At 44.2% G+C, this 24,488-nt stretch overlaps 1 protein-coding gene and 1 long non-coding RNA gene across 2 annotated transcripts in view; one reads left to right on the top strand and one right to left on the bottom strand.

Moving 5' to 3' along the window:
* gfra2b (GDNF family receptor alpha 2b) overlaps positions 1-24,488 on the bottom strand; it is a 383,259-nt gene that overhangs the window by 76,275 nt on the left and 282,496 nt on the right. The window lies entirely within an intron of this gene.
* Positions 740-2,647, top strand: LOC140736163 (uncharacterized). The gene is made up of 2 exons (XR_012100899.1): positions 740-1,211; positions 1,590-2,647. It is a non-coding gene; the product is annotated as an uncharacterized lncRNA (long non-coding RNA).

Here is a 24,488-nt window from a genome sequence, read left to right as displayed (position 1 = left end):
TCGCAATGGAATAAAGTGAATCACAGAGGCATGAGAGAGGAGCTTGTCCAGGTGGATTGGAGAAGGATACTGGCAGGGATGACGGCAGAGCGGAGATGGCTGAAGTTTCTGGGAATAGCTCACAAGGTGCAGGATAGATATGTCCCACAGAAGATGTTCTCAAATGGCAGGGGTAGGTAACCGTGGCTGACAAGGGAAGTTAAAGACAGCATAAAAGCTGAGGAAAGGGCTATAAGGTAGCAAAAGTAAGTGGGAGGTTGGATGATTGGGAAGTTTTTAAAATCCAAGAAAAGGCAACTAAAAAAGCTATAAGAAGGGAAAAGATGAAATATGAGGGCAGACTACTGAATAATATAAAGCAGGATACCAAAGGTTTTTTCAGTTATATAAAGAGTAAAAGGCAGGTGAGAGTTGATATTCGACCACTGGAAAATAATGCTGGTGAGATAGTATTGGGGAACAAAGAAATGGCAGATGAACTTAATGAGTACTTTGCATCAGTCTTCACTGTGGAAGATTCTAACAGTGTGCCAGAGGTCCATGAGTGTCAGGGAACAGGATTGCTATTCCAGAGTGTTGGGGTTAATTCGAGACTGCCATTACAGGTCAGGAGTGGCTCACGTAATACACATGTTAGGAGGCCGGAATGCGAGGGAGGGGGGAGCGAAACTGGGGACCCCGCTACACCGAAACTACTAGTGTCACGCGATTCAGTAAACAAAAGAAACAGGTAACTCGTGAGCATATGGCTGCGGGCCAATAAGATGGACACAAGTGCCCGATATTACCTAATATGTAGCGGGGGTGTGCTGGGGGGAAAAGGGGTATAAATAAGAGCAGATTGTAAGGGGAAAACAGAACGCCTTCTCCAGCGACTCCATCGATTCGCTGTACCAGTTACGAATTCTGCAATAAAGCCACGTTTTGTAATATTCCGGTGTAAGTTGTCTCTCTTCCTAAACGAACACAGGGCAGAATTTCAAGCCCAACATTTGGTGACCCCGACGTGGGGAGGGAGAGACAACACAGGCTGGCGGGTCCGACGGCAGACAACTTGCGGCCGCAAGCTCGACTAAGGTCAGGAAGTGCCTGTTATATCAAAGACTTCCACTAGATAGTTAAATCACTGAGTTAGATCTTGTCTGCTGACGGATCCTCACCAACCCCAAATTACCCTGGGAGAGATCATTCCCGGTGCAGAATCGTGACTGGTAAGTACTAACTCTTATCTGTTTTTAGGAAAATTCTCCGCCCGTGGAAAAGTCTTCTGAGTGAGGGTACCCGCCGCCCACGATGGGCATAAAAGTCTCAGGAGTGAGGAGAATTAAGTCGCGGGACACCGTAGTACACAGGGATACTGACGGCGCCTACCTTAGACTGGTTGTTAAGAGGAGAAATCTCCCACGCGAAGGTCAGGTTTTGAAAGGCGACCGTCCCACATTTGATCCTCTCTGTGTACTAGGGAGCCATGGAGCACTTCAATTTCGAGTTACCGAAACTCAGACATTTGTGTGTTGAGTAACAGAGTATATGAGAGTTTTTAGAAATATGGTAAAATTGATAACTGTGCGAGTTCAATAATCTAACAGTGAGCAGCCGCAGGGGTCGGACACCATCAAGGTAGGAGTGGAAGTGTTCCTCCGAGGCCCAGGGAAGCTCACCTGGAACGGAAAACGGTGGCATGGTCCATACCCTGTCGCCGAGGTCTCCAACAGGGCATTAAAAGGTAAGAAGGGAGGGGGACAATAACTGGCATCATTTTCTACTGGCTAAATAAGACCTCTGGCAAGTGGGGAGCGTTTCTGGGACAGTCGGCTCTAGGACTGTCTATTTAAATTGCTATCTTTATCACGTGTGGTTGTTGTTGCATACCCTGTATTAGGACCCTAGTCATCCGGACTATAGATCGAGCCTTGACTGGAAAGAATGGACCTCCACCGGCGTACCAGGCACCCTTGTTCCCGGTGGAAGGGGAGGACACGGCCCTCCCGGAAAGCGGACGCGCTATGGGAGGACACGGACTGAAATGGACCATGGCAAGGGGGGGATTGTGAATTTGTTATTGAATAAGTTTTCTGAAATGTTGCATGCTACTTGTAAAAATTGCGGATGTTTAGGGAACCCCTACCCATATTTTGTGACCCTAGGTCGGACAAATCAGGATAAGCAAATAGGGAGGACACGCCAAAGAGTGCCGGGGGACGCTCACCTCTCTGCCTGATCCCGGCAGCCGCGGAAAAGATTGTAAGGGATGTGGGGATGTGGCCTCTGGGAGGCCAAGGGAGGGAGTGTTGGGGTTAATTCGAGACTGCCATTACAGGTCAGGAGTGGCTCACGTAATACACATGTTAGGAGGCCGGAATGCGAGGGAGGGGGGAGCGAAACTGGGGACCCCGCTACACCGAAACTACTAGTGTCACGTGATTCAGTAAACAAAAGAAACAGGTAACTCGTGAGCATATGGCTGCGGGCCAATAAGATGGACACAAGTGCCCGATATTACCTAATATGTAGCGGGGGTGTGCTGGGGGGAAAAGGGGTATAAATAAGAGCAGATTGTAAGGGGAAAACAGAACGCCTTCTCCAGCGACTCCGTCGATTCGCTGTACCAGTTACGAATTCTGCAATAAAGCCACGTTTTGTAATATTCCGGTGTAAGTTGTCTCTCTTCCTAAACGAACACAGGGCAGAATTTCAAGCCCATCAAGAGGAAAAACTGCAAGGCAAACTCAAAGGTCTTAAGATGGATAAGTCATCTGGACCAGATGGACTACATCCCAGAGTCTTGAGAGGTTTCTGAAGAGATAATGGATGCATTGGTCATGATCCTTCAAGCTCCTTCAAGGTAGTGCACCCGTGGCTGACAAGGGAAATTAGGGATAGTATCAAGTCCAAAGAAGAAACGTATAAATTAGCAAAAAAAAAGCGGCACACCTGAGGACTGGGAGAAATTCAGAGACCAGCAGAGGAGGACAAAGGGCTTAATTAGGAAAGGGAAAAAAGATTATGAGAGAAAGCTGGCAGGGTGCATAAAAACTGACTGTAAAAGCTTTTATAGATACGTGAAAAGAAAAAGATTAGTCAAGACAAATGTAGGTCCTTTACAGTCAGAAACAGGTGAATTGATCATAGGGAACAAAGACATGGCAGACCAATTGAATAACTACTTTGGTTCTGTCTTCACTGAGGAGGACATAAATAATCTTCCGGAATTAGTAAGGGACCGAGGGTCTAGTGAGATGGAGGAACTGAGGGAAATACATGTTAGTAAGGAAGTGGTGTTAGGTAAATTGAAGGGATTAAAGGCAGATAAATCCCCAGGGCCAGATGGTCTGCATCCCAGAGTGTTTAAGGAAGTAGCCCAAGAAATAGTGGATGCATTAGTGATAATTTTTCAAAATTCCTTAGATTCTGGATTAGTTCCTGAGGATTGGAGGGTGGCTAATGTAACCCCACTTTTTAAAAAAGGAGTGAGAAAGAAACCGGGGAATTATAGACCGGTTAGTCTGACATCGGTGGTGGGGAAAATGCTAGAGTTGGTTATCAAAGATGTGATAACAGCACATTTGGAAAGAGGTGAAATCATCGGACAAAGTCAGCATGGATTTGTGAAAGGAAAATCATGTCTGACGAATCTTATAGAATTTTTTGAAGATGTAACTGGTAGAGTGGATAGGGGAGAGCCAGTGGATGTAGTATATTTAGATTTTCAAAAGGCTTTTGACAAGGTCCCACACAGGAGATTAGTGTGCAAACTTAAAGCACACGGTATTGGGGGTATGGTATTGATGTGGATAGAGAATTGGTTGGCAGACAGGAAGCAAAGAGTGAGAGTAAATGGGACCTTTTCAGAATGGCAGGCAGTGACTAGCGGGGTACCGCAAGGTTCAGTGCTGGGACCCCAGTTGTTTATAATATATATTAATGATTTAGACAAGGGAATTAAATGCAGCATCTCCAAGTTTACGGATGACACGAAGCTGGGCGGCGGTGTTAGCTGTGAGGAGGATGCTAAGAGGATGCAGGGTGACTTGGATAGGTTAGATGAGTGGGCAAATTCATGGCAGATACAATTTAATGTGGATAAATGTGAGGTTATCCACTTTGGTTGGAAGAACAGGAAAACAGATTATTATCTGAACGGTGGCCGATTAGGAAAAGGGGAGATGCAACGAGACCTGGGTGTCATTATACACCAGTCATTGAAGGTGGGCATGCAGGTACAGCAGGTGGTGAAAAAGGCAAATGGTATGTTGGCATTCATAGCAAAAGGATTTGAGTACAGGAGCAGGGAGGTTCTACTGCAGTTGTACAAGGCCTTGGTGAGACCGCACCTAGAATATTGTGTGCAGTTTTGGTCCCCTAATCGGAGGAAAGACATTCTTGCCATAGAGGGAGTACAGAGAAGGTTCACCAGATTGATTCCTGGGATGGCAGGACTTTCATATGAAGAAAGACTGGATCGACTAGGCTTATACTCACGGGAATTCAGAAGATTGAGGGGGGATCTTATTGAAACGTATAAAATTCTAAAGGGATTGGACAGGCTAGATGCAGGAAGATTGTTTCCGATGTTGGGGAAGTCCAGAATGAGGGGTCACAGTTTAAGGATAAAGGGGAAGCCTTTTAGGACCGAGATGAGGAAAAACTTCTTCACACAGAGACTGGTGAATCTGTGAAATTCTCTGCCACAGGAAACAGTTGAGGCCGGTTCATTGGCTATATTTAAGAGGAAGTTCGATATGGCCCTTGTGACTAAAGGGATCAGGGGGTATGGAGAGAAAGCAGGTACAGGTTTCTGAGTTGGATGATCAGCCATGATCATACTGAATGGTGGTGCAGGCTCGAAGGGCCGAATGGCCTACTCCTGCACCTATTTTCTATGTTTCTATGAATCACTTGATTCTGGCATGGTCCTGAAGTACTGGAAGAATATAAATGCTATTCCACTTTCTAAGAAAGGAAGAAGGCAAAAGAAAGGCAATTATAGACCAGTTAGCTTAACCTCAGTGGTTGGGAAAGTATTGGAGCCTATTATTAAGGATTAGGTTTCGAGGTACTTGGAGACTAATGATAAAACAAGTCCAAGTCAGCATGGTTTATGTAAAGAAAAATCTTGCCTGACAAATCTTTTAGAGCTCTTCGAGGCAATAACAAGCAGGGTAGACAAAGTAGAGTCAGTGGATGTCATTTACTTGGATTTTCAGAAGGTGTTTGATAAGGTGCTATACATGAGGCTGCTTAATAAGATGAAATCCTATGGCATTACAGGAAAGATACTAGCATGGACAGAGGAATGGTTGACACACAGGAGGCAGCAAGTGGGAATAAAGGGAGCCTCTTCTGGTTGGCTTCCAGTGAATTCTGTTGTTCCTCAGGGGTCAATATTGGGACCACTACTTTTCACATTGTTTGTCAATGATTTAGATAATGGAATTGATGGTTTTGTGGAAAAGGTTGCAAATTATATGAAGACAGGTGGAGGGATAGGTAGTGCTGAGGAAGCAATGTGATTGCAGCAGGACTAAGACAAATTGGAAGAATGGACAAAAAAGCGGCAGATGGAATACAGTGTTGGGAAATGAAGGATAATGCACTTTGGAAAAAGGAACAGTAGTGCAGATTATCTAAATAGGGAGAAGGTTCAAACATCAGAGGGGCAGAGGGGCTTAGGAGTCCTCGTGCAAGACTCCAGAAGTTTAATTTAGAGGTTGAGTCTGTGGTAAAGAAGGCAAATGCAATTTGGGCATTTATTTCAAGGGCAATAGAATATAAAAGCAAGGAGATAACGCTCAGACAGCAGTCAGACCACACTTGGAGTATTGTGAACAGGCCACAAATCTCAGAAGGGATGTGTTGTCTTTGGAGAGAGCCCAGAGAAGTTTCAGAAGGATGATTCCAGGAATAAATGGGTTGGCATATGAGGAGCGTTTGGCAGTTTTGGGCCTGTACCCGCTGTACCCACTGAAATTTAGAAGAATGTGGGGTGGGGGAGGGGGGAATCGCATTGAAACCTACTGAATGTTGAAAAGACAGATAGGGTGGATGTGGAGAGGAGGTTTCCTAGGGTGAGGTATCCAGAACTAGAGAGCACAGCCTCCAAATTGAGGGGTGACCCTTTAGATTAGAGGTAACACAGAATTTTTTTAGCCAGAGAGTATTGAATCTGTGGAATGCTCTGCCACAGACTGCGGTGGAGGCAAAGTCTATTGGTGTATTTAAGGTGGAAGTTGCTCACTTCCAGGATCAGCCATGATGGAATGATGGAGCAGACTCGATGGGCTGAGTGGCCTCATTCTGCTCCTATGTCTTATGGTCTTATCTTTCTATTCCAATTTCCTTCAGCTCCTAAAACCTCTAATAAACATGTTCCTCCAATTCTAGCAGATCCACAATATAATTGATTTGTTGTGTGAGATGTGTTCAAACATCTGGTTTGTAAACTACTGAATTTTCTCTGTAAACCTCTCCAACCTTCAGTTAGAGAATGCTTTTCAAAACTGTACTCTTTAACCAAGCTTTTGGACTAAATGTGAATCTGTAACAGATCTGGTATCATTTCTGCTGTACACTTTGGTGTAATTTGGTATGGTAGACAGTGCTAATAACTACAGGTAACTATCCATAATTACAAGAGATTCTGCAGATGCTGTTAATCCAAAGTAACACAACAGAAACAACACACACAAAATGCTGGTGGAACACAGCAGGCCAGGCAGCATCTATAGGGAGAAGCACTGTCGACGTTTCGGGCCGAGATCCTTCGTCAGGACTAACTGAAAGGAAAGATACTAAGAGATTTGAAAGTAGGAGGGGGAGGGGGAAATGCGAAATGATAGGAGAAGACCGGAGGGGGAGGGATGAAGCTAACAGCTGGAAAGGTGATTGGCAAAAATGATACAGAGCTGGAGAAGGGAAAAGGTTATGGGATGGGAGGCCTAGGGAGAAAGAAAGGGGGAGGGGAGCACCAGAGGGAGATGGAAAACAGGCAGAGTGATGGGCAGAGACAGAGAAAAAAACAAACAACTAAATATGTCAGGGATGGGGTAAGATGGGGAGGAGGGGCATTAACGGAAGTTAGAGGTCAACGTTCATGCCATCAGGTTGGAGGCTACCCAGCCAGTATATAAGGTGTTGTTCCTCCAACCTGAGTGTGGCTTCATCTTGACAGTAGAGGAGGCCATGGATAGACATATCAGAATGGGAATGGGACGTGGAATTAAAATGTGTGGCCACTGGGAGATCCTGCTTTCTCTGGCGGACCGAGCGTAGGCGTTCAGCCAAATAGTCTCTCAGGCTGCGTCGGGTCTCACCAATATATAAAAGTCCACACCGGGAGCACCGGACGCAGTATACCACACCAGCCGACTCACAGGTGAAGTGTCGCCTCACCTGGAAGGACTGTCTGGGGCCCTGAATGGTGGTGAGGGAGGAAGTGTAAGGGCAGGTGTAGCACTTGTTCCATTTACAAGGATAAGTGCCAGGAGGGAGATCGGTGGGAAAGGATGGGGGGGGTCGAGTGGACAAGGGAGTCGTGTAGGGAGCGATCCCTGTGGAAAGCAGAAAGGGGGGGGGGGAGGGAAAGATGTGCTTGGTAGTGGGATCCCGTTGGAGGTGGCGGAAGTTACAGAGAATTATACGTTGGACCTGGAGGCTGGTGGGGTGGTAGGTGAGGGCAAGGGGAACCCTATCCCGAGTGGGGTGGCGGGTGGATGGGGTGAGGGCAGAGGGGCTTAGGAGTCCTCGTGCAAGACTCCAGAAGTTTAATTTAGAGGTTGAGTCCCATAACACAATAGAACGCTAGAGGAACTCAGCAGGTCTGGTAGCGTCAATGGAAAGGGCTGAAGAACCGATGTTTCGGGCCAAGGCCATTCATCAGGACTAGATGGCTAGCTCTGGACAAGATCAGGATCCAGATCAGTGTTGTTGTGAGCCAGGAACAGCTGGTGCAGAATGGAGCCAATTTCTCAGAGTCACAGGGGAGATGTGCTGGACATTCTGCTGGCTGACATCTGGTGGAATGTCACGTAGTTAGAAGGGGAAGACAGAGTTAAACATGGAGGAATATTGACATTATGTAGGTAAAAGGGATTAGTGTTTGGGTGTTTTTGATTTGGTTTTTAACTAGTTTGGCACAACTCTGTGGGGTGAATGGCCTGTTCCTGTGCTGTACTGTTCTGCGTTCTATGTTTATTCATGATTTTTTTTTAAATTGCTGAAACCCTTCAGAACCATTCTTCCTTGAAGTGGAATGTTTATAAAAAATAATTATAACATGGTTCACACATGCTGAAAGAAAAGGGCACATGAAATATTTCAAAGCGGGGTTTGGGAGAGTTTTTAGGTCAGCTCATATTTCTGTATTACCTCCTCAGCATAGTTCACTGGTGACTTGCGTACTGTGTGTGCTGAGAATGAGTACACTCCAGCCTGTGGCCTGCCTTGTGCTGTCAGAATTACTGCAATGCAGCTTCTATAGATAGGAATACTACGTCACAAATACAACTCTTGGGAACACATTACATAATCTCTGCCTGTCCTGGCATCTGCTTTCCAATGGTACTACAGAAATGGCCGAGATCTCATTCCCAGAGTGCGAGGTTCTTCCTCATCTCCCTGATTCCTTATCTTCTGTGTTATAAGAGTGACTGCACTGTTATACTATCCAGGCCAGCCCATCTTCTCACTACTACTATCAGGCAGGAGGTACAAGAGCCTTAGATCCCTCACTCCCAGGTTCAGGAACAGTTATTACCCTACAACCATCAGGCTCCTGAACTGGCTCAGATAACATCACTCACCTCAACAATGAACTGATTTCACAACCTTGGACTCATTTTTAAGGAGTCTACAAATCACGTTCACAGTGTTTTTTATTTACTTTAACATTTCCACAGTTTGTCTTCTTTTGCACATTGGTTGTTTGTCAGTCTTTGTTTTGTGTAGTTTTTTCTATACTCTGTTGTACTCTGTTTTACTGTCAATATCCACAAGGAAATGAAACTCAAGGTAGTATATGATGACACATACATAAATTGAGAATAAATTTACTTTGAACTTGGATTTTGCACTTCATGAGAATATAATTGTCTATAAGAGCTGTGGTCTTTCCTAAGGTCAAGAAATGAATTCAACATCTGCTCCCTCATCCTGTGGAATGTAGCAGAGTACCTCAGAGAACGGATCAGCATTAAGGCGTGTGAAGGTAGTACAGATACATCCTTCGCCAACCGGAAGCCTTGGATGAATAAAGAGATCTGCAGTCCACTGGGGGCCAGATCAGTGGTGTTTAGATCTGGCTACCAAGTAATATACAAGAGGTCTACATACAACCTCCAGAGAGCCATCTCACATGTGACAAAAGCTGAATCACTGAATGAGCCTCAGCAGCTGTGGCAGAGCTTGAATGCTATGATCTCCTATAAAGTGAAACCAAGCGACAAGACTTCACTTTCAGATGAGCTCAATACTTTTTATGCTCTCTTTGATCATCAAATCATGGAGGCACCGTCACGCATTTCCTACAACACCCAATGACCCTGTGATTTCAGACCCCGAGGCCAACATGAGAGCATCCTTCAGAAGGGTGAACCCATGGAAAGTATCTGGCCCAGACGGGCTATCTGACTGAGTACCTGGTTGATCAACTGCCTGGAAAGTTCACTGATATCTTTAAACTCTCACTTTGACAGTGAGGTACCCAATTGCTTCAAACAGACTTCAATTATAACAGTACTTAAAAAGAACGTGGTAACCTGCATCAATGACTATTGTCCAGCTGCACTTACATCTACAGTGATAGTGTTTTGAGAGGTTAGTGATGAAACATAGCAACTCCTGCCAGAGAAGTGAGTTGGATCTGGTCCAGTTTGCCTCCGGGAGCAACAGGTCCACAGCAGATATCATGTCATTGGCTCTTCATTCATCCCTGGAACATCAGGACAGTGATGATGGACATATCAGGATGCTCTTCTTTGACTACAGCTTGATATTCAATACGATTATCTCCTCAAACCTAATTAATAATTTCCAAGACCTAGGTCTCAATATCTCCTTGTACAACTGGTTCCACAATTTCATCATTTGCGGACTCCAGTCTGTTTGGATTTGCAATAACATTTCCTCCACAATCTCCATCAGTACAAGTGCACCAGAAGATTGTGGGCTTAGCCCCGTGCTCTACTTGTTTTATACTTATGACTGAGTGGCTAAGCATTGCTCCAATGCCATATTTAAGTTTGCTGATGGCACCACTGTCATTTGCCAAATGAAAGGTGGAGACAAATTGGAATTTAGGAGAGAGATTGAAAATCTGGCTGAGTGGTGCCACAACACCAACTTCTCACTTAATGTCAGCAAGACCAAGAAGCTGATTACTGAGTACAGGAGGAGGAAGCCAGAAGTCCATGAGCCAGTCCTCATCGGGGGGAATCACAGGTGGAGAGAGTCAGCAACTTTAAATTCCTTGCTGATATCATTTCAGAGGATCTGTCCTGGGCCCAGCACGTAAGTGCAATTATGAAGGAAACATGGCAGTGTTTTTATCTTCTTAGGATTTACAAAGATTTGGCATGACATCTAATACTCTGACCAACTTCTACAGATAGGTGGAGGAGAGTAGGTTGATAGGTTGCATCATGGCCTTGTATGGAAACACAAATGCTCATGAAAGGAAAAGCAGATAAAAAGTAATGGATACAGCCCAGCCCATATGGAGTAAAACCCTGCCCACCATTGAGCACATCTGCATGGAGCGCTGTCGCAGGAAAGCAGCACCCATTATCCATCCAGGACATGCTTTGCTCTTGTTGCTGCCATTGGAAAAGAGTTACAGAGGACTTAGTCCCACACCACCAGATTCAGGGAGAGTTATTACCCCTCAACCATCAGGCTCCCGAACCAGAGGGGATAATTTCACTTACCACATTACTGAACTGTTCCCAAAACCAATGGACTCACTTTCAAGGACTCTTTATCTCAGGTTCTCAATATTGATTGTTTATTTAATTGTTATTATTATTTTTTAATTTTCTTTTTGTTTCTTTGTATTTACTGAGAATACCAACAAGCAAATGAATGTCAGGGTTGTTTATGGTGACATATATATACTTAGAATAAATTTACTTTGAACCTTGAACTTTATCCTTCAGTCTGCTCATGCAGGCAACTTGACTGAATAACCTTCTGGAGCAGACACTGCCTCCAGCAGCCTACATTCCTCCAATTAAATCCACATGAAACGATTGGAGATGGTCACCCCGACCGCTTCAAGATTCAAGGTTATCTATTGTCATTCTTCACTATGAGAGTGTAAAGGAAAATGAAATCATTGTTATTCTGGAGCAGATACAGTATAAAAACACAATAAGCATAAAAATGCAATAAATATAATTATTACAGCACATCGCAAAAATCTTAGGCACATATATATAGCTAGGGTGCCTCAGATTTTGCAAGTTACTGTATTTGTGAATGTGGAGCGGAGAACACGTATGTAAATCTGGTGGGAGCAAAGGACGATGGGAATGGTGAGGGTGGAGTGTTGTGGGAGGGGTCTGGGTCAGATGGCAGAGAAGGAGTGCCAGAGGCAGGGGATGGTCTGGATGCAGACACACCCAGCCCTGAGATACCAGGCAAGGTAATTTTATTCCAAACAATTGGTTTATTGATCATTACAGAATGTCCCTCTGGTGCTTTCCACTCCCTCCCCTCTCCCTTCCCCTTTGCCCAACAATGATTCCCCTCTCCCTTCCCCCTTCCCACTCTCAGTCCACAACAGAGACCCATTTCAGAATCAGGTTTATCATCGCTCACATATGTCATGAAATTTGTTTTTTTGCAGTAGTACAGTGTAATAAATACAATTACTGTGCAAAAGAAATCCTATAACGCACAATGTACAAGTAACTGTTTGATGTTGTTGTATATACTAAGGTTAGCTTTGGTTCCTTAAGGTTGTTATAGCTGGGGATGGTAATGGAATGGGCTCCCACTACCTATTAAATGCTCCCAATGGCATGCATCTCAAACAGCCACTGACAACCAAATCTAGCTCCTAGCCTTCACGTGTGGCTTAGCTATTTAAGCCTGGCAGAACTGTTTCTATTGACAGGAGAAGAAGCAAATGCAGGTTACTTGCGCCTTAAGACCAGTTGCTTCAGGCAGACAGGGCTCATCTAGGAGAAGGAAAACTCTGATCTCAAACCTCTGCAGCCTTGCGGCCATACCCACTCATGGGGAAGGCTTCGGGACTAAACCCTGAGGGAAAAGTCTGGAGCTGGAGTTCCTGAGGCATTGAGTTCAAAGTTGACTGGCAACTCCTGCAATGCTGCTGGTACCAAGCTGGGTTCCTTTGGGTTCTTCAGTTGCCTGGAGAAAGGGAGTTTACTACATGGGTAACAGCTTGCTCTCTATATCATCCTGCCCAAGCTTGCCTGTCTCGACAGCTAGGATGCAATATCGATGGTCAACTCTGACTGACGGAGGCCTCAGACTCAGAGCTTGTATTCAGGACATACAGACTGATTGTATGAACATACAGCGCTACTCGATGCAGGAATATCTGTACATCAGGTGACCTTGACAAGAGACAATAAAGTGACCAAGTGGCTCTTGACAAGAGGAACTCTTCTAGGTAGCAGCAGGGCAAATGAAAACACAATAGGACAGTGACTGTGTCAAGGTAGGTATGAAGTGTGAAGTGTCCATGTAAATTGGCAGGGAATGAGGGGATGAAGGGTGTGCTGAAGGTCTATGGAGAAGAGTGGCTGATGTGGATGTAGTGGTGTTTGGAGGTGTGGAGGGTTGGGTTAGTGGTGGTGTGGGATGTGGAGGGGTGGGTTAGTGGTGGTGTGGGGTGTGGAGGGGAGGATTGGAGGTGTGGAGGGGTGGATTAGTGGGTGGAGATGTGGATCAACCTTACTGCTTGGGGGGAAGTAACTGTTTTGGAGTCTGGTGGTCCTGGCCCGGATATTACGTAGCCTCCTCCTTGATGAGAATGGGACAAATTGTCCGTGAGCAGGGTGGGAAGGCTTTTTCATGATGCTACTGGCCCTTTTCCAGCACCTTTTTGTACATACGTCCTGATGGTGAGTAGGCTGGTGTTGGTGATGCTTTGGGCAATTTTAGCTATCCTATCTGTCACAGTGCATCTTCCCTTATCACTTGGTGGGGAAGTACCAGACTGATGTGTATCCTAGAGCCAGTATTACACAATGTGGATGTGAACAACCGTGTAAGAGTCAGCAGAGAGCGCACTAACTGTTCCAGTCCTGGGACTAACGAAAAACTCTTTCAGTTTTTCACTATATCTTAGAATCAAACATGAGCTTTCTGTTCCTGTGGATGTGAAGTATAGCAGCTCCACCACAAGTTGTATAAACATGCCAAAAATCCTACTCCATTTACCCCAGTTTGGACATGGAGCTATCAGTCATTTCAGTAAAACCCTACAGTGGTTGGTACTGACATTTCAGAGAGTCACTGAGCATTACAGCACAGAAACAGGCCATTCAGCCCCTCTAGTTGCTGCCAAACTATTCTTATGCCTAGTTCCATCAACACACCTGGACCATAGATCTTCATCCTCTCCCATCCGTGCACCTATCCAAACTTCTCTTAAAAGCTGAAATTGAACCCACACCCACCATTTCCCCTGACAGCTCATTCCACACTTACACCACTTTCTCAGTGAAGAAGTCCCTCCTCTGGTTCCCTACAAATATTTCATCTGAATCATTGATATACAGCATAAAAAGAAGCAGTTCCAAGTCCAACCCCACTATAATCACTAGTCATTGGGAGCCAACTCGAAAAGGATCCTTTTATTCCCAATTGCTGCCTACTACCAATCACCCAATGCTCTATCTATATGAGTAACTTTCCCGCAATACCATGGGCTCTTAACTTGTTAAGCAGCCTCATGGGTGGCACCTTGTCAAAGGCCTTCTGAAAGTCCAAATATACAACATCCACTGTATCTCCTTTATCTATCCTACTTGAAATCTCCTCAAAGAATTTCAACAGTTTTGTAAGGCAGGATTTTCCGTTAAGGAAACCATGCTGACATTGTCCTATTTTGTCCTGTGTCACTAAGTACTCCATAACCTCATCGTTAACAATTGACTCCAACATCTTCCCATCCACTGAGGTCAAGCTAATTGGCCTATTATTTCCTTTCTGCTGCCTTCGTCCTTTCTTAAAGAGTGGACTGGCATTTACAATTTTCCAGTCCTCTGGAACCATGCCAGAGTCCAATGACTCTTGAAAGATCATTTTAAATGCCACCACAATCTCTAACACTACCTCTTTCAGAACCCTAGGGTGCAGTTCATCTGGTCCGGGTGACTTATGTACATTTAGATCTCAAACAAGAGAAAATCTGCAGATGCTAGAAATCCGAGCAACACACACAAAGTGCTAGAGGAACTCAGCAGAGCAGCAATGGCTTCACTTTCTGGGAAAATGAGGAAGGTGCAGGATAGATGTATTCCAAAAACAATATTCTCCCGGGCAAGTTTTTTAGAGCTGTTGGGGAGGGTTTAAACTAATTTGGCAGGGGGATGGGAGCTGTAATGGAGGGACTCATAGAAACATAAAATCCTATAGCACAATATAGGCCCTTCGGCTCACAGTGCTGTGCCAAACATGCACTTACTCAGGATAGGACGGATGGAACCCCCTTGGGTTCAGGTGCATCCCATCCATTTGTACAGGTCATATCTCTCCTAGAAGCAATCCCAATAGTCCAAGAATCTGAAACTCTGCCCCCTGCACCAGCTTCTCAGTCATGCATTTATCTGCCAGATTATCCTGTTTCTACCCTCGCTGGTGTATGACACAGGCAGCAATCTAGAAATTACTACCCTGGAGATCCTGCTTCTCAGCTTTCTGCCAAATTCTCTCTTCAGGTCCTCATTGCTGCTTCTTCCTATGTCATCGATATCAATATGTACCAAGACCTCAGGCTGCTCTTCCTCCCTCTCCAAAATGCTGTGGGTGTGATCCAAGACGTCCCTGACCCTGGCACCTGGGAGGCAACATTCATTCTGGGTATCCCATTCATATCCACAGACTCTCCTGTCTGTTCCTCTGACTATTGAGTCCCCTATCACTACCATTCCCCTCTTCTCCCTCTTTGTCTTCTTCACCACAGACCCATGTTCAGTGCCAGTAACCTGGTCTCTGTGTCATTTCCCTGGGAGGTCATACCCCACAACAGTATCCAAAACAGAACTGTATACTTATTGAGGAGAATGGCCACAGGGGTGCTCTGCCTTCCCATTTTCACCTCCCCATTTCTTATATATATATGTCTATCAAATATCTCCTCATTCTCCTACGCTCCATTCAATAAAGTCCTAACCTAGTCAGCCTTTCCCTGTAACACAAGTCCTCAAGCAGACTAATGGGGGAAGATGATCAAGATTATCTTGAGTACTAGAGCAGCCTTGAAGATCTGAATGACCCACTCTTAGTGCTATTTCCAGCGATCTGACAATGTACTTCAGAACAAAGCTTGAGATTGACAGGGTTGATACGATTCAGAGCCTCCAAGGAGTCTGGGTGGTTGATAATATCTATTTAAACTATAATCCATAGAATTAGAGGGGTTAATCTAACTGAAGAATAGGTTGATCAATAATACTGACAGCTGTTAAGTCTACACTGTGTCGAATGCACAGCAATTAGCAGAACCCAATAACAAATTCTTTCACAATTATCTGGAAGTGCCAAGTAAGATTATAGCTGAGAATTCCCTCCGAGCCAGTCCAATTCCAACTGTGTTTTTGTTAGAAGTGGATGTTTCTTCCACTTGCACAGTATTGCCAGAAAGTTGCAGTCACGGAGTAAAAGGATCAGTAAATATTTCCTGCCTGCCTGTCATTGTCCAAGTGACAATCCTACAGACGATGTGTCCTTCACAAGAACGGCAGAGGAGGCTGCAGTGTCAGATCCTAAAAGATGTTGTTTAATCAAATGTTCTTTGCCCAAGTACTGGAGGTAAACATCAGATGTTTTCTTTGATTAGTGTTTCAAGTTCCACTAGACCTTGGATCACTTGGATAATAGTAATACTTACAACAGGCTGCAGTTTATTGACTACAGCTCAGCATTCAACACAATCCTACACTCAGTTCTAAACAAGAAGCTGAAAAGCCTTAGTCTCTCTAATTGCAGCACAACTGTATCCTTGACTTCCTCACCAGTCTGTTCCAATTGGAAAAAAACATCTCTTCCTCACTGACAATCAACACCAGCACATCTCAAGGATGCGTGCTTAGCCCACTGGTCTACTCTCTCCTCATACATGACTGTGTGGCTAGGCATAGTTCAAATGCCATCTATAAATTTGCTGATGACACAACTATTGTTAGCAGAAATTCAGATGGTGACAAGGAGGCATACAGAAGTGAGAGAGTTCAGCTGGTAGACTGTCTTTGCAGAAACAATCTTGCACTCAAGATCAAAAAGGGTAAGACGAGGGAACACACCAATCCTCACTGAGGGTCCAGCAGTGGAAAGGGTAAGGAGTTTCAAGTTCCTAGACATCAATATCTCTGATGATCTATCCTGGGCCCAACATATTGATACAACTACAAAAAAGGCATAACAGCAGCTATATTTCATCAGGAGTTCGAGGACATTTGGTATGTCACAAAAGACTCCAAGAGATTTCTACAGATGTCCTATGGAGAGCATTCTAACTAGTTGCATCATTGCCATTTGAAGATGTCTTCAATGTCCTCATGATGGAGCTGTCTGAGTTTGACACCCTCTGCAAATTTTTACAATCCTGTGCAGTGGCCCCTCCATACCAGATGGTGATGCAACAATCAGAATGCTCTCCACGGTGCAGCTGTAGAAATCTGCTGGAGTCTTTGGTGACAAACTAAATCTCCTCACTCCTAATTAAATATAGAATAATAAAGATAATGAAATCATTTCATATGTGACAGGATGACAGGTTGATAGAGCCCAACATTATTTAATAAATTTGAGACAGTTAGATAGATTTTTGCATAGCAAGTGGATTAAGGTAGTAGTAGTGGGGAAAAGGCAGGTAGTTCAGCAATGATCTTTTCAAATGGTGGATGAGGCATGAGGGGCCATATGGCCTCCTCTTGTTCCTCTATTATGTTTTTATTCAATGTACAGCACAGAAAAAGGCCCTTCTAGTTCATGACACATTGTTATTCTGCCTATTCTTATTGACCTGCACTTGGACCATAGCCCTCCACACCCCACCCCTCCATGTAGTTAACCAAACTCTGTTAAATGCTGAAATAGAACCCACTTCAACTGGCAGCTCATTCCACATTTGCACCACCCTCTGAGTGAAGTTCCCCTTCAGGTTCGCTTTGAGCCTGGCGACACACACTCAACATTTCAGAAACAGCTTCTTTCCCTCCGCCTTCAAACTTCTGAACGGACAATGAACTAGCCCAAGAACACAAAGCTCTCTTTCAGGCTCACCTTTAACCCATGAATTCCAGCTCTAGTTTTACCCATGTAAGATGAAAAAGGCTGTTTGTCTTTACCCTATCCATACCCCTCAAAATCTTATATACCTCTATCAAATCTCCTCTCAGTCTTCTATGTTCCAAGGAATAAAGTCCGAACCTCTTGAACCTGTCCATGTAACTCAGATTCTTAAGTTCTGGCAACATCCTTCTAAAATTTTTCTGTACTCTTTCAATCTTATTGACATCTTTCCTGTAAGTAGGTGACCAGGACTGCACACAATACTCCAAATTTTCCCTCACCAACGTCATATATAACTTCAACATAACATCCCATCTTCTGTACCAATATGCTAAAAGCTATCTTTATGATCCTGTACCTTCAAGATTATTTAATGTCATTTCCAGGACACTGTGTCAAGGAAAGTGAAATAATTATTACTCTGGATCTGATGCAGCACAAAAAACAACACAATAAGGTAAGACCGTAAGCCATTAAGATATAGGAGCAGAAGTAGGCCATTCGGCCCATCAAGTCTGCTCCACCAATCAATCATGGGTTGATCCAATTCTTCCAGTCATCCCCACTCCCCTGCCTTCTCCCCATACCCTTTGATGCCCTGGCTAATCAAGAATCTATCTATCTCTGCCTTAAATACACCTAATGACTTGGCCTCCACAGCCATTCGTGGCATAAATTCCGCAGATTTACCACCCTCTGACTAAAGTAATTACTCCACATCTCAGTTCTAAAAGGACGTCCTTCAATCCTGAAGTCCTGCCCTCTTGTCCAAGAATCCCCTACCATGGGAAATAAATTTGCCATATCTAATCTGTTCAGACCTTTTAACATTTGGAATGTTTCTATGAAATTCCCCCCTCATTCTCCTGAACTCCAGGGAATACAGCCTAAGAGCTGCCAGATGTTCCTCATACGGTAACCCTTTCATTCCATAAAGGATGTAATAAAAATAAATATGTAAGATAACTTTTATACATAGATAGATTGTATGTCCACGAAGTGATGCTAGGCACAGGAGTGTCTCTGCATAAGTAATAAAGTAGAGGTAGTGGGGGAAGGTAACTGTATCAACCAGTGATGCCACTTTTTGAACAAATAACATACGTCTCACAGGTGTTCTCTCTGATCTGCAACCTGGAAAGGAGTATCTTGCCAATTATTTGAGAACTGCAAATTTGGTGCATCCCTGATCACCATTTACCAAAGACAGGGCCAGAAAAATAAGAGAGGGTGGAGGACATTGTGGCAGGATTGAGTGAGGATGGGTCACTGTGGCTGCAATGAGAGAGGGTGGGAGATTGTAGTTGTAATGAGAGAGGGTAGGCCATTGTGGTTGGACTGAGAGAGGGTGGGAGATTGTGGTTGGACTGAGAGAGGGTGGATCACTGTGGTTGGAATGTGAGAGGGTTAGGGATTATAGTTAGAATGAGAGATGGTGGGTCACTGTGGTTGGAATGAGAGAGGTGCATTATTGTGGCTGGAATGAGAGACCGTGGGTCACCGTGGCTGGAATGAGAGATGGTGGGTCATCACGGTTGGAATGAGAGAAGGCAGATTACTGTGGCTGGAATGAGAGAGTGTAGGTTACCATGGTTGGAATGAGAGAGTGTGGGGCATTATGTTTGGGATGAGAGAGTGTAGGTTACCATGGTTATAATGTGAGAGGGTAGGTTACCGTGGTTGGAATGATAGAGGGTGGGTCAGTGTGCTTGGAATGAGCAAATGAAGAAGAAGATAGTATTAGTGGCCAGTTATCTTCCCCCTGAGAAATGGACTGTAAGAGCTCTCTGTGTAAACATGCTCAAAGCATTCCAAGTAAATGCTTCCTCTCTGTCCTCTGCACCTTAGTGTTCACTACCACACTTCGTAAGTATGGAGAAACTCAACGTTTCTCCAGCAGTACCATTAATAGTATTAATGGTAAGACTCTTGGCAGTGTGGAGGATCAGAGGGATCATGGGGTCCAAGGGAATAGGACACTCAAAGCAGCTGCGCAAGTTGACTCTGTGGTTAAGAAGGCGTATGGTGTATTGGCCTTAATCAATTGTGGAATTGAATTAAGGAGCCGAGAGGTAATGTTGCAGCTATATAGGACCCTCGTCAGACCCCACTTGGAGTACTGTGCTCAGTTCTGGTTGGATGGATGTGGAAGCCATAGAAAGGGTGCAGAGGAGATTTACAAGGACGTTGCCTGGATTGGGGAACATGCCTTATTAGAATAGGTTGAGTGAACTTGGCCTTTTCTCCTTGGAGTGACAGAGGATGAAAGGTGACCTGATAGAGGTGTATAAGATAATGAGAGGCATTGATTGTGTGGATAGTCAGAGGCTTTTTCCCAGGGCTGAAATGGTTGCCACAAGAGGACACAGGTTTAAGATGCTGGGGAGTAGGTACAGAGAAAATGTCAGGGGCAAGTTTTTTTTACTCAGGGAGTGGTGAGTGCGTGAAATGGGCTGCTGGCAGTGGTGGTGGAGGTGGATATGATAGGGTCTTTTAAGAGACTTTTGGATAGGTACATGGAGCTTAGAAAAATAGAGGGCTATAGGTAAGCCTAGTAATTTCTAAGGTAGGGTCACGTTCAGCACAATCTGTGGAGGCAAATGTGTAGTCGATAGTCCAGGTCAAGATGGTCCGGAAAGGATAAGGGACATCATCCTTTAAAACAGTGGATGGGAGACGTACAGCTGGTCAGAGAGGAACTCCAAATTTTTGTGTGTTTCTCTAGATTTCCTGCATCTCCTGTGTCTCCAAACGTGTTTGTTTTTTTGCACTGTGTAAATGTAATTGTCACGCAGGTAAGTATTCACTGTTCCACTGTTTACTGTCACTGTGTAAATGTCACTGTCATACAGGTAAGCATTCACCATCAGACTGTTTGCTGTCTCAGTGTAAATGTCACCATCACACTGTTTACTGTCACTTTGTAAATGTTACTGTCTCACAAGTAAACATTCACCGTCACACTGTTTACTGTCAGTGTGTAAATGTTACTGTCTCACAGGTAAACATTCACCATCACACACTTTACTGTCAGTGTGTAAATGTCACTGTCTCACAGGTAAACATTCACCATTACACTGTTTACGGTCACTGTCACATGGGTAAAGATTTACTGTCATACTGTTTACAGTCATTGTCACACAGGTAAACATCCATTGTCCTGTTCCAATCCAAAAGCTGTGGGTGAACCAGGGGATTTGTAGCATGTTGAGGGCTAGATCTGAGGATTCAAGATCTATCCCTACATAAACCATAGAAGTCCAGGTATGATCTACGGAAGGCTGTTTTAAGGATAAAATGAATCATTTCCAATTGAGGTTTGAGGCAGAATCGAATGCACATCAGCTCTGGCTGAGCAGGGTCTGCAGGCCATTACTTCCTACAAAGTGAAATCTAACATCACAAATGGCTGTGATGCTTCACTCCCACGTGAGTTCAAAACCTTTCATGCATGATTTGAAAAGGAGAAAAAAACTACACCAGTGTGAATCCGTGCAGCATCTGGTGGCCTTGTCACTTCTGTCTTTGAGGCTGACATCGGTACATCTTTCGAGAAGTTGAACCATCACAATGCATCAGGCCCTGATTTTATACCTGGTAGGTCTTGAAAACCTGTGCCAACTGGGGCAGCATGGTAGCATAGTGGTTAGCAAAGTGACCCACGTTCAATTCCTAACGCTGCCTGAAAGGAGATTGTATGTTCTCCCCTTGATCACATGGGTTTCCTACCACAGTCCAGTTGGTAGGTTTATTGGTTATTGTAAATTGTCTCTTGACTCGGTCAGGATTAAATCGGGGGATTGCTGGGTGGAGCGGCTCAATATCTTAATAAAGTAAAAACAAATTTTAAAAAACAACTGTTGTGAGTGTTGAAGGACACTTTCAATCTCTGACTGCTGCAGTCAGAGGTTTCCAGCTGCTTCAAGAGAGCAGCAATCTACTGGCGCCCAGGATGAGCGGCCTCAATGACTATGGCCCAATGGCGCTCATATCTATTGTGATGAATTGCTTTGAGTGGTTTTTCAAGGCTAGAGTCAACTCCTGCCTCAGCAAGGACTTGGATCTGTTGCAATTCCTCTGTCGCCATAATAGGTCTACAGTCAATGCAATCACACTGGCTCTCCACTCGACCCTGGATCACCTGGACAATAGTAACGGTTACATCAGGCTGCTGTTTATTGACTAGAGTTCAGTGTTTAACACAATCATACCCTCAGTTCTAATTAATAAACTCCAAAACCTGGACCTCAGTACATCCCTCTGCAACTGAATTCTTGACTTCCTCACCGGATTCACCGGAAGTAACACCTCCTCCTCGCTGATGATCAACACTGGTGCAACTCAAGGATACGTAGTATGGCCACTTCTCTACTCTCTCTACACCCATAATTGTGAGGCTAGGCACAGCTCAAATGCCATCTATAAATCTGCTGACGACACAACTGTTGTTGGCAGAATTTCAGATGGTGATAAAGAGATGTACAGGAATGAGATAGATCAATTGGTTGAGCGGCTTAACAACAACAATCTTGCACTCATCGTCAGTAAGACCAAGGGATTGATTATGGACTTCAGGAAGGGTAAAACAATGGAATACACACCAGTCCTCATTGAAAGGGGGAGAGGTTTCAAGTTCCTGCTTGTCAGCATCTCTGAGGATCTACCCAGGGCCCAACATATTGATACAATTACAAAGAAGGCTTAACAGTGGCTGTATTTCATTGGGAGCTCAAGGATATGTATTTGGTTGAAAAACACTCGCAAATTTCTAAAGATGTACCATGGAAATTATTCTAATTGGTTGCAACACCATCTGGTACATGGGAAGGGGGGCGGGGGGGTGGCCCTGCCAGGATTAAAGTTAAAAAGTTGAAAGCAAACTTATTATCAAAGTACATATATGGCACTATATACAACCATGAGATTAATTTTCTTGTGAGCAACACAATAGAATCAATGAAAGACTGCACACAACAGGACGAACAAACAACCAAAGTGCAAAAAACAACAAACTGTACAAATACATAAGAGAAGTAAATACTGCATTTTGCAAAAGTTTTAGGCATATATAAGAGAGAAAGAATGCGCATGTGCCAGGATGCCTGAGACTTCTGCACAATACTTAGTAATTTTATGCATTGCACTGTATTGCTGCTACAAAAAAAGCAAATTTCATGACATATGTGAGCGATGATAAACCTGATTCTGATATGGGTCTCTATTGTGGATTGAGAGTGGAAATAGGGCAGGAAGAGTGGGATCATGGTAGGGAAAAGGGAAAGTAAGAGGGGAGGGAGTGGGAAGCACCAGAGAGACATTCTGTATGATTAATAACCAATTATTTGGAATCAAGTGACCCTGCCTGGTGTCTCAGGGCTGGGTATGTCTGCACCTTTGCCATTCCCAACATCCTTTGCTCCCGCCAGATTTACAAACTCAGTCTCTGCTCCATATTGACAAACACAGTACTATGCAAAACTCTGGCACCCTAGCTATATATGAGTGCTGAAGACTTTTGCACAGTACATAATAGTAAATAAATAAGAAGTAAATAAAGAGTACATGAGATGCAGAGTAATTGAAAGAGAGTGCATAGTGTGTGGAACAGTTCAAAGTAAATTTATTATCAAAGCACATATATTAAGTACAAAGTTCAGTGTTGGGGAGAGTTGAGTGAAGTTAACCACTCTGGTTTAAGAGCCTGATGTTTGAGGGGTAATCATTTTCCTTGAACCTGGAACCTAAAGCTCCTTGAACCTAAGGCTCGGGTACCTTCTTCCTTATGGCAACAGTGAAAAGGAAGCATGGGCTAGATGGTGGTGACCCTGATGATGGATGCTGCTTTTCTGCAACAATGCTTCATGTAGATGTGCTCTACTTCCGGGGTGCCTAGGGGTGACTCGTGTAGCAGCAGAACTCTCAATGGATACGATTAAATATTCTCGTTTCAGCCTGATACAGCTAAAAAGCACAACTGCTTCCAAGGTCAGTACAGTCAACAAAGATGTGTTAATGCGTTTAAACAAACTATCGTTGCTTAAAACTGACGGAAACAATACTGATTGTGGATGGATGCGTTTTTTAGAATTCCACAGAGGAAGCACGGCTGCAGGTCAGGGATGCAAGTGTGTTAAAGGAAACGGGATTTTAAACTCTCAATATTGAGTATCTTTCTGACAATGTGCAGTCTCTGGTGAATAAAATCGATGATCTCAGAGGGACATTAGGTCTGCATGTGTTCTTTGTTTCATGGAATCCTGGTTAACTCCTTCAGTACTGGATGCAGAGATTCAGATCGACAAGTTTACTATACATCGTCAGGATAGATCTATAGAATCTCTCAAAAACAAAGTTGGAGGAGTATGCCTCATAATCAACTATTCTTGGTGCAAAAATATATCAGTGCTGTCCCAGTTCTGTTCAACAGACCTGGAATATCTAGCAGTTAAGTGCTGTCCTTTTTACCTACTATGGGAGATTTCTATGATCATTTTGGTAGCAGTATACAATCCACCTCAGGCCAATGTCAAGCAGGCTTTAGATAATCTGAGTAATGGGATCAGTATGCACGAAACAGTGCATCCTAACACCTTCACAATTGTTCTGGGGGAGTTAAAACCAGGCCAGTCTGAAAAAATCACTAAGCAATTACCATCACTTGCAATACTAGAGGAAACAACACACGGGACCATTGTTACACCACCATCAAAAATGCCAACTGTGCTATTCCATGCCCTCACTTCGGGAAGTCTGGTCACCTGACTGTACTTCTACACCTTGAGTCTAGACAGAGACTGAAGACTGCAGCACTAGTAATGAAGACCAAGAAGGTATGGACAAGGGAAACACAGGAATGCCTACAGGACTGCTTTGAATTGGTGGACTAGACTGTATTCAAGGATTCATCTTCGAATCTGGATGAGTATGCTACAGTTGGTACTGACTTCATTAAAACCTGTGTGGATGAGTACATGCCACCAAAGACTTAGAACCATAGAACCACA

This window comes from Hemitrygon akajei, chromosome 1, assembly GCF_048418815.1.
Source record: "Hemitrygon akajei chromosome 1, sHemAka1.3, whole genome shotgun sequence".
Taxonomy (NCBI): domain Eukaryota; kingdom Metazoa; phylum Chordata; class Chondrichthyes; order Myliobatiformes; family Dasyatidae; genus Hemitrygon; species Hemitrygon akajei.
This window is presented reverse-complemented; position numbering and strand designations above follow the sequence as displayed.